The sequence below is a fragment of the Lissotriton vulgaris genome, chromosome 5 (assembly GCF_964263255.1).
Source record: "Lissotriton vulgaris chromosome 5, aLisVul1.2, whole genome shotgun sequence".
In the NCBI taxonomy this organism is placed as follows: Eukaryota; Metazoa; Chordata; class Amphibia; order Caudata; family Salamandridae; genus Lissotriton; species Lissotriton vulgaris.
Window position 1 is genome coordinate 452,083,566 of NC_141693.1, and position 14,774 is coordinate 452,098,339.

Sequence of the window (14,774 nt, forward strand, 5' to 3'; positions counted from 1 at the left end):
TGTTAATCAAATAGTCCTTCAAGGACAACCACACTCCAAAGTCTTCAATGGTACATGAATTGTATGTGGTGCTACTGATACCACAGAGAGCAACACACTCCTTTGTATGCACCACTAACACCACAGTAGAATAAAAGGCTCATCAAGGGGCACCAACAACTCCCTAAGTGTCATTTGGGTACTCAGGATGAACCATACACAACACAGTCAATTAATGTTTCCTCAGAAGGTTTCTTTCCCTCTACCCTGTGGTAGAGGCCTTTCAAAGAGTAGAGCTAACATTTCACATGGTTAAAATAACTTTCATAGAGACAGTCATACTACATATGACTAGGGAATTTTATAAAGAAGAACAGGGCATATCATCAACGAGGCGATATAAAATTATCGCCGCTTTTGCGTCTGTTTTCGCCGAAAAGCGGCGATAATTTTATTGCCTAATCAGCAAAGTCACACTATCGCCTGAAACCTTGCATCAGCGCCTGTTTATTGAATACCCAGCTTTGCATCTCAAATGAGATGCAAAGTGGGCGTTCTTGCCCTGACATAACTGGAGAAATGTCGCTAAGCGACATTTCTCTAATTAACAAGGGGCACGCTAACCTGCAGAGCGACCAGCAAAGTAGCGATAACCTCTGTTATCGCTACTTTCCTCACGCCTGCTTCGAGACTGACTTAGCCATGATATCCCATGTAAGGTGGATATCATGGCTAAGTATGCCTCTCCCTATCATCAAGCTAACGCCAAACTTTATGAGATGCGATAATCTCACATTTGGCAGTTAGCGCTTGGAATGTTATCACTTTTGAGATAAGCGTTGATAATAGCAAGCTATCTCAGCGATAAAATTCCATGTTACCCGGCGATATTTATCCTAGCGCTAAGTGTGCTTTGCGATAATTATCACCGGTCCTTGATGATATGCCCCAACGTTACTCCACAAAGAACTAAAGGATTATTTAGGGTGTTCATTAAACACCAATATATCATGCATTTAGGTCGGTCGGAATCAGTTTTTTTGGGATAATGTCCATGGGGACATTAGACAGCAGTGAAACATGAGTATGGTTAGCCACAATATGATCATCTATGAGTAAATTTCTACATGGATTCGCCCATATCTGATATGCTCTTATTAAATGACATGATTTGTTTTGGAAATAAATACCATAGTACTAACAGAATAAAAAAATACATTATACAGGCCATAAAAATTATAATTGCATTTTATCACGTTTCCAGTAATAAACTCTAAGGGACTGATTTAGATCTTGGCGTACGGGTTACTCAGTCACAATAATGAGGGATATCCCAATTGCCAAAAAATAAATCCAATGGGATACAACTGGATTTATATTATGGCGGACGCGATATCCGTTACCGTTGTGATTGAGTAACCCGTCTGCCAAGATCTAAATGAGGCCCTTAGATAGTACAGTGAACATAATATTGTATTGTAATGTAGATACATTTATATAGTGCTTCATATACCTAATCAAGTGCCAAGACACCAATACAGAATGTTAGCATACTACTCTGTGAGAGTGCTTGGGTGGAAAGAAGTGTGAGTTTGACATATAACCTGTCACTAGTGTTTCTCTGTCATGTGTTCGAACCAGCTTAGTGCTGTTTTATTTTTTTGGTTTTTGTCACCACACATTGACTGGTAATCATGCTAAAGGCATTGAAATAAAGTTATTTTAGGATTATGCAATGTAGTATTTGGATGGACAAATGCAGGGATGGCTCCTTTTCAGGGGCTCCAGGGTGTAGCCCTGCCACCTGTGAGCCCAAGGAGCCACTGCTAAATTAAAAGATTACATTTGTATTAATTTACTTTAATAGTGTTCATGCAAACACGACTTTGTGTTTACATGAATGCTGCAGTATGCAGGTCAGCCCTCTTGCCTCTTCACCAGGCTTCTGGTGACAGAATGAGAGGGTTGAGCGATGATCCAGCTAAAGAGTGTAGTTTAAAAACACAGCACTCTGTAGATGGATGTCTGGATTGAGCATATGAGGGGCATAGTTCAACTAAGATCCCCTAACACAGACAATCCATTTTATGTAGTATACATACTGCGCATGTCTCAGTCAGCACAGTATATCTGCTAAAATGTGGCTATCAGGGTGCACATCATTGCATCCCAGAAGCCCATGAGGAGATACACAGAGCTGCAGGGGCAGGATCCAGAGCACTGTCCCAGCTTGTGATAAGACTGTACTTCCTGTCCTATCAAGAAGCTGTCAGAGGGCTTGAGGTGGGTCTTCCTCTGAAGCCTGGCCCTGTTGCTTTGTCTGGCTTCTCGTTGGGAAGCATAGCTTGCTGGTTCCTATGTCCAGCACCGGAATCCTGCTATGCTGCTGCCATGGAACCTCTGAGTTGTCAGTAAAAGAAGAAAGGTAAGTTAAAAACAATTATCCGTGTTGTTTCCCTGTGTATGTATGAGTGAAAGTATGTTTGTGAGTGATTGAGAGATTAAGAGATTGAGTGAGAATGTGTGTTATTGATGCGTATTTGATTGTGTCAAAGAGAATTAAAGAGTGAGAATCAATGAGGGAGTGAAAGTGAGAATGAATAATGGCAAGCAGGAGAGTGAGGAAGGAGGTGTGAGTAAGGAAGAAGAAGTGAGGGGAGAGTGTGAGAGGGAGTGGAAGTCAGTCAGGGGTGTCTCTATTAATGATGCAATTGCACCAGGCACAGAAGCACTATTAAAGCAGAACACCTTTACCTCAAGAGTTCAAATCAGAGCCCCTGTGAGCTAGTAGTTGCGAGTGAGGGTCAGTAATTACAAAAATGTGAGTGTGTGCAAGAGTATTTATGAGTGCGAAACAGTGAGTGTGAGTGTATGGGTACATATATGTGTGAGGGCCCACAAGGCAAATTTTGAAAACAATGAGGTAAACCCGTGGGAAGAATTACCCCTCACCACTTTCAAGGATTAACAGCCCTCCTCTGGAGAAGTGTGCATGGAGTGTGGCGCACATGAGAATAAATGTGTGCGTAGGGAAAGTTGTTCAGATTATTTCTCTGTCAACATAAAACTGCACTTACGCATGCAGTAGAGAAACTAGAGATTGTATACACATAAATAGAGAATGTCTGATGGTTATGATGCCCCAAATCCTTTCTGGAAGACGACTTGACACTACAAAGGCACCACTTAATGTAATTCACACTGTTCACCGTTTACCTACAAATGTTTGAGTAAAGTGTTAAAGAAATATATTTACTGAATTTACAGCAGTGTTGCCCTGAGGAAGAGCCCATACTGTGTCAAAACATTTGCCTCCTCTGAGGCCAGGGGTAGAAAAGGAAGTGCCATGAGTAGCAGGGAGCAAGCTAGAGGTCACAGCTGTGACCCCTGACTAGCCTCAAATGACGCATTCCCAGGTCTACCACTCATGGTAAATCTGGGAATGTACCATAATCAATTGATGGAAGAGTGGGAACGTTCACGCGCCAGCCATGGAACGCTTCCCCGGTGCAGATTAACGCAGGGCAGCAACTTGAGCTGCTTTGTGTTACTCCAGATTTGCCTGGTAAATCTGACTTTAGTGTTGCGTTGCTATTGCGTTACTCTGCGTGACGCAAGGGCAACGCAACATTATTATATATCTGGTCTACATGCTAATGAGTAATGAATTTAACTGAACACTATACCATGTGCCTACAGCCAATAACAGCGAGGTACCGCCTCCTCTCCTACAGTGTTCTATTATCACTTTTGCTCTTTAGTGACAGTAATAACATATCCAACATGGATACATCAAGAGGATTTTGCGCCTGTATTTGTAAAGCAATTAATTAGTCACCTTCTGCCTGGGCCCATGTTTCATGTCTTCCAATCAGTTTCCCACCTGAGGCACGTTTACTGTTTTCAGGCCATGAAATTTGGCATATGGCCAGCAGTAATGCTAAGTCAATAATTTTAGATTCTAGTTTCCCTCCCTTAGTCTTATTGTGCAATCTAAGAGTGCATATCTTGGGTCTCAGCAGACCTGTTTTTCTAGTGAGCTCCGATAGTGCCAGAGACTTCCCTGCAATAATTGCTCAATGCAGAGCAGTTCTAGAACTTATGCATCAGGTCTTCTTCCATATCAGAACATCTCAGTGTCCAACACATATTATATATTTTAAATAGCCTGCGTGATGTCTAGTAAGTCCTTTGAAGTATAATACATTGGAACAAATAAACCTTTAATTCCTAGAAATTTCGGAGGGGTGTTCATCAATCAATCCCCACCCTTTGTTATTAAATCTTATATTTATGTCTGTTTCCCAATTCTCTCTCCGACCCAATAGGTATATTTTAGTGATGAGGTGTTTTTAGCAAAATAATATAGTAAAACTATTTGTGCAATATTAACATGCAGACTTAAACAAAATAAAATGTGCTTACAAAATGTGTATAAACATAGTAGATAGCCACACTTACACGTACTAGGCCTCAACATTTGTAAAGCAACATTGTTTAATGACTAGCTTGACTAACATGTACTGATGCACGTTTCAAATGTTAAAAATCTTGACCTTTCCATGATCATGTTTTATAAAAATAAATGTTTCATATAAATCTGTCAAATGTTTCAACTTATACAATGAGAGCTTTAATATTTGTTTAGAACATAACATTCAAATTGAAATATGAAGAATAATCACATATAGAATACAGTGCATACACTGAACATGACCTCTTTAAACATACTTATTTTATTCCCAAAAAATGAAGACCTGGAAAATAATGTTCTTTTGTTACCACAGATGTGTTTTTATATAGACCATTGTTAACTAACATATCTTTAAATGTAGTCGCATTCATGGGAAAGGATGTTTAGAATGAAAAGCTTCATGTGGAGCCAGGTGAAAAAATAACAAAGTTGCATACTTGAAGATTACTGTCTATACACTATTGTCCCATCGTAATAAGGAAATGAATATACCTGTTCCCAAGAAGAACCCTCAAAGATGATTGGACGAGAGGAGGAGAAGGTACCACATTAACTGCAACAATAATTTTGACTATTTATAATAGTATGAGCTTCTAGAGAAGACACATCTTCTTTTTCCAGAGGCCCTTTTTTCCAGAACCGCTTTCCACACCATTGATTGTGGTTGCTACTGCTACTGCACAATTTCCCTTGCTTAATCCTTATTGCTTTTGAGACTCTACTGAGTTTCGTGAGCATCTCTTTATGGGAAGTTCTGATGTGATTGATTTATGACGTCTGAATACTTGAACTTTATGCTTGATCTCACTCTCTTTCGAACTCCAACTCTTTATGGATTCCTACCTACACCTTTTGCCCCATTCTTAGAATAGGGGGTTTCTTCCTTAATGGAAAACGCTTCATTCATAGTTTTTTTTCACTGAATTAACCAATATTTCTTAATCAATTCTGTAACAGAATGATTATTGTAGAATTACTATGAATACAACTTTTGATTTTGAATAAGGACTTTCTACTAAACTTTAAAATAATAAAACCCTTAAAATTTCTCATTATTGAAAGAACTTAGATAGAGATTGTGATTAATATTTATGTGATGATTTGCTCCTGATCTTCTAAAAATAATGGCTAAAGTTCGTCGAACTCTTGGGCTGTAGCACCGGAAGCAGGAATCAGCCCTGCGTGCTTAGAATGGCGAACCAGAATTTTATTTACACCGATTCCCGCTACAGCATTAGTATAGTCAATGATGTTACGATATAGTATGGCATTGGATTTCCTGCTCTTTCCATGTATCAACTGTAACTGTATGGATATGTGTGTTGTTTTGCATAGTGGCATTTCCATTTTTGTTTTTCTTTCCGGGTAATCGCATCCTAGATCAAAAATTGACCCACCTGTAGAATACTGCCTTGTCTTAGTTCAACAAATGTTTTGAGTTTATGCTGTGCAAACAAGTCTCTGATATCAGTTCTAGCATCTTTACCCATCACAATTCTACTGAGGCATAAACCATAGGGTATTTGTTGAAGTCAAATATTTTTGCAACAGTCTCTGTCCACAGTTAGATGTTTGAATTGCGTCAATATAATCGTGCTGCTCTTCAACGCTGCTGTCACAAGTTGTCAGCTTTGAGCAGAGTGACTCATAAACACAAGCTCTTCCATTTGGGGAGTCATGGCACCAACAGCTGTGCCACAATGTAGTGATTCTCAAAATATGGGTGATTAAGTTCACACCCGTGCACAATTAGTTGCAATTCTTGAAAAAATATTTTATTTCTACTTCCTCCCTCCACACGCTAACTCCAGTAATAGGGTGTTTAACGTTTTAAATTTAGGCGTAGGTATTATTACTGATATCAATATTATAACAAATTATATACAAAATTAATTAACTTTAAGCCCTGAATTGGTGACTTAGTACAAACAAATGTCAAAAATAAATTATTTGATTGAACAACAAATCAAACACAAAACTGAAATACATTCAGTAAGGAAAACAATACTACATGGGTGTATACTCAAAGAGTCAAAATTTATATAAAAAGTTGTGTAATATAAAAGGGTACAAACTACAATTCACATATGGCAAAATTATATTTTTAATGGCTCCAAAGAAACTTATTTTGCAGCTTGCAAGGGTGTCCGTTTATTTTCTGCTGACATCGTGGAAGTAGTTAAAGGATTGAAGGGTTTCCTGTAACCCCACTCGGACCGCTAGTTACTTGACAGACTCTCCAAACCTAACCAGGACTGGTGTGGCATATATATATATATATATATATATATATATATATATATATATATATATATATATATATATATATAGATAGATAGATAGATAGATAGATAGATAGATAGATAGATAGATAGATAGATAGAGATAGATATAGAAGAGATAACAAAGTTCATCAAAGAAATGGAGACAAGGCTGACCAAATATGAAGATGGGATAAAGGCGAGGAAACGCTGGAAATTCATAAGGGACAGGAATGACTATGCACAAGGACGCATTCTCTCTTTCAGCAGAAAATATGACACCATAAGAAAGGATTACAAGAAGATTGAAGCAATTCGAGCACAGGAATCAGAGACCTCAGGCTCAAATTCCGCCGCCCCTTCTGATGATGTGGACAGACATACAACCCTGGCGCCGCAAAGAGGACCCTTCACATCGCTGGAGGAGTACCGTTTTATGCAACTGAGCCTGAGCGCCACTAAAAAACCAGCACAGGGAAGAGGAAAAGGAGGAGGCAAAGAACAAGACAAAGGGGACAACAAAGAGAGGGGGAGAAGGCCAGTGACAACTCAACGCCACATGGGAGAGGCATCAGGCGATCAAAGAGGAACAAATGATGGGAGAGCAATCTAACTTTACTATCATTAACCTTTCCCCTCATTTGATCATCCATGAGGAAATATTGGTACTGGAACTAGGCCTTTCTTTCTGCTCCACAGCCAACTTTGACTTTGCTAAAACACGCATTGACCTATTTCTGTTTATGCGCAAATTTAAGCTCTTGAAGCTATACACTTTGAAACAAAATACAGGCTCCTCAAACACTAGCCTAGCGGACACCCCCCTGTCCCCACGGATGCTACCCTATCCATAAGGGACATTGAAACCATGGCAGGCATGAGGGAAATCCAACTTGGTACCAAGGATTGGGACACGGATCGTGATCTCTTGATCAGTATGGATATGGAGGTCAGCAAAAGATCCAGGAACGATTTTAAACCCAGATCAAAATTCAACCCTATAACCCTGCATGATGGAATTGACACATTCCATGAGACTGTTCTACTTGATTTGTTGTACTTATGGAAAAAGGAGGACAACTATTTTGCCAGTAACCTAACTGCAGCACAAAGGGCTGGCTTGCAGTCTTTGAAACAAGCGACCAGCTTCGTTATCAAACCCTCTGACAAGGGGGGTAATGTGGTCCTCTGGGATATCAACAAATACCGAACAGAGGCCAAAAGACAACTAGAATTCTCAGGATGTTACCTGAGATCCAGTTTGGCGAGATATAACAAAACCATTCTGGAATACCACAAAATGTTGAATGACTGGCGTGAGAATGACATGCTTAGCCATAATGAGTTCCTGTTCTTACTGGTAAAGAAACCCATCACCCCGGTATTCTATATGCTACCGAAGGTACATAAGCAGCCCACGGATCCCCCCAGCAGACCCATCATATCGGCCAAGCAAAGTCTTCTTGAGAACACGTCCATTTACCTAGACTACTTTCTTTGCTCATATGTCCTGAACCTAACCTCATACTTCATAGACACCATGGACTTCCTGTCTAAAGTGCAGGAAATTCCATGGAAAGACATGTACATCTTGGCAACAATAGATGTTGTTGCATTGTATACTTGTATTGAACATGACCTAGGCCTACAAACATGTAAATACTATTTTAGAGATAGGCCTACCACCATGTATGACCACACTGCATTACTGCTGCGCATGTTACACTTTTGCTTACACAACAATTGCTTTCTGTTCGACGATGACTGGTATGAACATTACACTGGTACCGCCATCGTACGCCTGTCTGTTCATGGGGTGGTGGGAGGCGGAGCACCAGTGGCATGAAGGCAACACACAACACATGAACAATGTAATCCTGTGGACCCGCTACATAGACAATATTTTTCTGAAATGGGATGGTCCACAGGATGTTTTGAACACTTTCATTCAAGGACTCTCGGTGAATAACTTAAATCTGCAATTCACCAGCAAAACTGATCGGACTAGCATAGAGTTCCTTGGCATCTTAGTGGAGGTGCATCATGGAACACTAAACACCAGTTTGTATAGAAAGCCAACATCTAGTAATAGCATTCTACATGCACACAGCCACCACCGACAGGACTCAAGAACAGCATCCCCTATTGGGAACTAATAAGAGGAAAGCATAACTGCAGCCCCAATGACTCCTTTGAGAAAGAAGCGAAAAACATGAGGGGCCATTTTAAAAGCAGGGGCTACTCAGGCAAAACTATCACAATAGCAACTGAGAGAGCAGACAAAAGAAATAGAAACAGCTTACTGATACCAAAAGAGAAGGACAGTGGCAAACATAAAGTGAGACTCATCACCACTTTCAACCATGCTTTACAGGAAATCCATCAGATAGTACGGAAGCATTGGCACATAGTCAGAAATGATGTTGTGATAGGGAAAATGGTTAGCCCAACACCACATGTGACATATAAGAAGTGTCAGTCCTTGCAAGATATGTTGGTACATAGTCACCTATCCATTAAATCAAAGTCACATGGACCCTGGTTGAGGGAACTCCCAGGATTCCACAAATGTGGGAGGTGCAAAGCATACAACAACAGCTAAAATGTCAAAACGTTTGCCCTCCTCAATGGGAAGACGGGGAAGATCAGTGGTTTTATAAATTGCAACACTGATTTTGTCGTTTATGTTTTAATTTGCATTTGTTGCCTACGATACGTGGGAAGCACAATCTTCCCGGTGAAGATGCGTGTTCTAGAACACTTGCGCACCATCAAAAATGGTGACATGTCATATCCCATAGCTAAACATTCTGATTTGATACACTTCAATGCCAAAGATGTCAGCTCTAAAATCTCATATTTTGGAATTGACAGGGTCCCAGTGTCAGCGAGAGGAGATCAGGAATGTCATCTGCGACGCCTGGAATCTGAATATATTGTGAGATTAAAAAGCAAGACCCCGGGAGGCCTCAACCATGAAAAGGACCTCCATGTCCACTTAGGCTGAATCTACAGGGATTTCTGTCCACTATTACATCACAGTAATTTGAGGACTTCCTCTTTCCTTTTCCTCTCTCTGTTTTAAATCTTGCACTAGAATCTGATCCTAATCTGCCCACACACCGCTAGCACAGTCCAGCATTATCTTACCCACCATGGACCATAGGACCACGGTCATTGCCTATAGGGCGGCCCTGCAGGGGCTTGACCTGGCCCATCCGGCCACCTTACTCCAACGACCCCTTGTTTTTACTTTTTAGTTTCACTTTAGAACACATGTTTTTTGTTGTTACACACTGCCTCACCGCAATTCCGATGCTCATTTTTTACTCCTTTTTTTAAAAAAAGACCACGAATGGGCCTAACCCAATGTCTTTTTTCCTCTGGGCAGCCTGTGCTTTGAACGGGACACACACCGTCGGATACTTGCCCGTCCCCCACCACCTCACCAGCATCTGATTCTCAGGGCTACTGAGCACAGCAAAGGGATACAACTACCTTGCATTCTTTGCCACAGGGCAGCACTATTATGCGGCTATGATGCATCTGCATTACAATTACACAGTTGTTAGCCAGGTTTTTCATTTATTGTTGAATAACTTCACCTTTGGAATGTCATTTATTTATGTTATGATTTCCATTATTCTAGAAATGGTTTCCAAAAGTGTTTCTTCAAAATGATTTGATAACGTTTTTGGTGACAGTCTATCTTCCTTCAATCAAGCACAGGATAAGCAAACATAAATTTACAATGTCTTCTATGTCCATTGTTTAAAACAGGAAATGCTCTTAAAAAAAAAACCTCTGGGTCTCTTTATGACTTTTTGACAAAGACCGTGTGTCGAAACGCGGTAAGTCAATAAATACTTTTCCTGTAACAAAAAATCCTGAGTGCGACTTTTCCTTGAATTGCCTGCAGCGTGAGATATTTACATATATATATATATATATATATATATATATATATATATATATATATATATATATATATATATATATATATATATATATATATATATATATATATATATATATATATTCACTGAAAAAACCATAAGTTTCACACACGTTATAGTTAGGAATTAGCATTGAAAAAACCTTGCAAATTCATTGAAAAAAACATTGGTTTCACACGTTATAGTTAACTGAACATTTCTCTCATACAAAACCTTTGAAATTCCTCTGTTATAGTTAGCTCAGCTAACTATAACTTGCGCGCCCGCAATGCACTGCTGATGACGTCACATATTACATCACTCATGACATGGTCAGTGACATCACTCATGACATCACTGATGGCATCTCAAATAACATCCCTGATGACATCACTGATGACATCATCCAGTGAATGTGTGTCTTTCTGAAAAATATATTTTTTTATATATGTCTATCTAAAGGTCGATGGAAGAATAAATGGGTAAATAAGTGTCTAAATGGATGTTTTTGTGGTAAAATTCATGGTATAACTGACTTATTAAGTATATCCTAGTGAATAGGTGTACTAGCGAGTAATCTTCAAATATTTAAATATCTGTATCAGTGTCTCCCTTTGTATATAAGTGGCTGCATGGGTTGGAGAGTAGCTACATGAGTGTGTATATGGGTTATTAGTTGGTTTTTGAGTACCAAAATGAGTGTTTGTACGGTTCGGTGGGGAGTATTACTTAGCGCACAGATGCATGAATGACTGACTCACTGTTTGTATGTGTTTTGAAGACAGCATGTGTGCAGGACTGTATGGGTGGATGAGTGTGTGTATGGGTGTGTTAGTGAGTGAATGACTCTCAATAGTATCTTTATGAGTAACTACATATGTTGTAAACTAGTATATGTGAGTATTGATGTATATAAGTGGGTATATCTGAGAGCGACAGATTCTAAGACTTCCTGTATAAATAAGTATGTGTTTCTATAAGTGATTGTTTAAGAGAGTAAGTATGTCTACGAGTCTGTAGAAGTTAGTGTAGTGGTGGGTGTATAGCTGTATATGCAAGTAAATGGATATTTGATAGTTTATTTGCATGTGTGAGTATGTGTGTGACTAACTCTATAGATGAGTGTCGGTGTGTAACAGGATATATAGGTGTATGAGTACATATGATGAGTCAGTACATGTATGAGTGACTATATAGAACTGTTGGTGAATGAGTGGGGTGCCGCTGGCAGTCGCGCTTGTGACCCTGTGAAAGCGGTGGGGATTTACCTGGTTTGCTAAGAAAACGGAACTCTGCCAATACTGAGCCCGTGTGCTCCACCTAACCTGGATTGTAACTGCCCTGAAGAACGGAACTTTGTGCAAGCCGAGCCCGTGTGCTCCACCCCAGGGTTTGCGCAGTAGCTGAGGGAGACGAAGCGGTCAGCGGGAGCGGGACTGCGAGGCCCAGAGGTGCTTGCGCCAGCTCATCGCGCACACCTGGTGCCTCTTCCCGCCCCCCTCCTCCTCCTACTTAGCCCAGCCTCCAGACGCGTACGTGTGACGCGCGCGGACGGAAGCGCGGGCGAAGTCCGAGCAAAGAGGGGGCCCTCTGTGGCCCTCTATAGGCCGGATTAGGCTGGGCTGGGCCTACCCTCCTTAGTTTGCCCCTTGAACATTGGATTACTCTTCTGTTAAATTTCCCTTTAAGTTTTGCACCCATCACGGTTTGTTATGCCTTCCCCGGCCAGGGAGGGTACTCCTATGAAGTTGGGAGGGGTAAAAAATAGGACTCTAGATAATTATTTCCCCCGGGCCGCGGGAGAAGGGGATAAGGAAAGTACCTTGATTAAGCTCAGGGCGGAGCGCAGACGCTCTATAGAAAATTTGAAAAATAGGCCCCTTGGAGATAATTCTAGATAACTTAGTGAGGAACCATCCTCACTGGATGATGTCCCCCTCCTGCTGAGGGATTGTACCAACAACCAGACTGAATCAACCACTAACTTAACCCCCTCTATTAGTCCAAGTAGTGTGACTATTGACCTAATTTCACAGCCCCCACCGGCTATTAAAGCCAGGAAAGCTAAACCCAAGTCAACTTCTGTGCAAGGGGTATATGGGCCCCCACCGAACAAACGCATGAGGAAGTCGAGGGGTGGCCAGGGAAAAACCAAAACAAAAATCCCCCACTCTGATTTTGGGAGGACAACAAAACCCCCCCCAACCACTGAGAGGTTATCGGAAGATGCACACACAACACCTCCTGAAAAGGTTACCATTGTTACCGACTCGGCTGATGCCACAGTAAACAATGCAACCTATGTCCCGCTTTCTGTTGTTCCGTTAGGAAATCTGGAATTTTTGCTTAGGTCCCTATTATTGCCGATTAGTGAGAGTATTAAAAAGGTTGAGATCAGACTTACTATTTTGGAGGCTACATTAAATAGCATGAAACCCTCGGCCTCCAGGGTAGATCTCTTGAGACTATTTCCTCTCCCATGGTCCCTCCGAACTCCTCTAACATGCCAGTTAGTTTAGCACCCCCCTGGTCACCATTGTTGCTCCCCCCCACAACCCCTTATGACTAATGTAGCCCCAGCCCATCCACTAAACCCTAACAGGCCACCTTCACCTGTAGGCCTAGCTCCCCCTATGCCAATCACTGGCAGTATTGCTCCCCCACCCCCAGTGAAGCCTCCTCCTAGACCCCGTAGGCCCAATCTCCCTCCAGAGGCAAACGATTTTATGGTAGTCATGGCCGGTGTTCCCCCACTTGAAGTGGGCGAAGTAGAGAACTTTTGATCACTGAAAAGCAAGGTTATTAAGTGGTTGAATCTGAATAGACCCCTCCCGGTACACCTCAACAACGAAATCATTATGGTGAGAAGGGTACTTTGGGTGGGTAAAACAAACAAATCTATAATAGGGGATTGTATCCTGGTGAGTTTTCGAGACGCTGGGACTGTAACTCATATATGTCTAGGGAAGAATAGATCACTCGAATCAACAATCCAGACCCTACATGTGTCGTTTTTCTTCCCCCCTACCCCTATGTATTCCAATCAAGCCCACGATAACTGGACGAGGGTCGTCCGGAGGGGTAGACACCACGATTTTAATGCTCGGCCAGTTTTTCATCGCCCGGTGTTACCCTTCCACAGCTTTAATCGATTTAGTTGCCTGAACGGACTTGAGGGGGTCGATTGACACATGGGCAGACATACCAATACAATGGGAAATGTATCTCCAGGAGTTGTAAATATAGGGGACTCAATACTGGAACCTGAGCAGCAAAGCCCGCTGGCACAACAAATTTCACCTGGCAGGGCTAGGGGGATTGAGGTGGACGAGCCCATGGTTATAGCTATCGAACCTACAGTGGGAGGAAATGGGTTGGAACTGGGTCGGGTGGAGACTGTGAAACAAACTGGGCTTAATGGGGGCATAGAGCAGGTCTATGACGCACTGAGAACCATTTCCTGGAACATAGCAGGCTTGGCAGCCAAATTTAATAATAAAGAGTGGCGCAATTATATTAGTAACTTCCATGTAATTAGCCTCCAGGAGACATGGGCCCTTGATCATAGTAACTTCCATATGCAGGGGTATAAATGTTTTTTTGTTCCGGCGCAAAAAACGAGATCGGGGAGAGCCATGGGAGGACTATCCATATATGTAGATTTAAACCTTCCGGGCAGCTGGTCCATTACGGACTGGAAATCCCATGCCATACAAGCAGTACGGTTTAATGGGAAGGGGCTAAGACTTACTGTTTTCAATATTTACAACAATGGGGCAGGGGGAGACCATACTTCATTTGTAGGAGAATTGGATGACAGATTGGGTCAGGAAACTATAGCTCGGAAAATGGGACAGGTACCTGCTCTGCTGGTCATGGGAGACTTCAACTGTCACCTATGCTCGGCACTGGTCCCAATAGATGCAGAATGGTCTCATTGCCCTGTAGAGAAAGGGCCGCATTTCTCCCACACGCCGATGAGGATGTTCCTCTTTTATTGACTATATTTTAGTTTCTAGACTTTTAATAAATAGAGTCATCAGCGTAGGGATAGAATGGAGTAGTTTTAGTGATCACAACCCCCTTGTATTGGGGTTGTTTCATCTGGCGGGCCCAAAAAGTAGA

General features: G+C 41.5%; 1 protein-coding gene across 1 annotated transcript in view; it reads right to left on the reverse strand.

The window, feature by feature from the left end:
• Window positions 1–14,774, reverse strand: part of LOC147711061 (protein-arginine deiminase type-3-like) — a 128,428-nt gene that overhangs the window by 86,658 nt on the left and 26,996 nt on the right. The gene's annotated exons all lie outside the window — the stretch shown is intronic.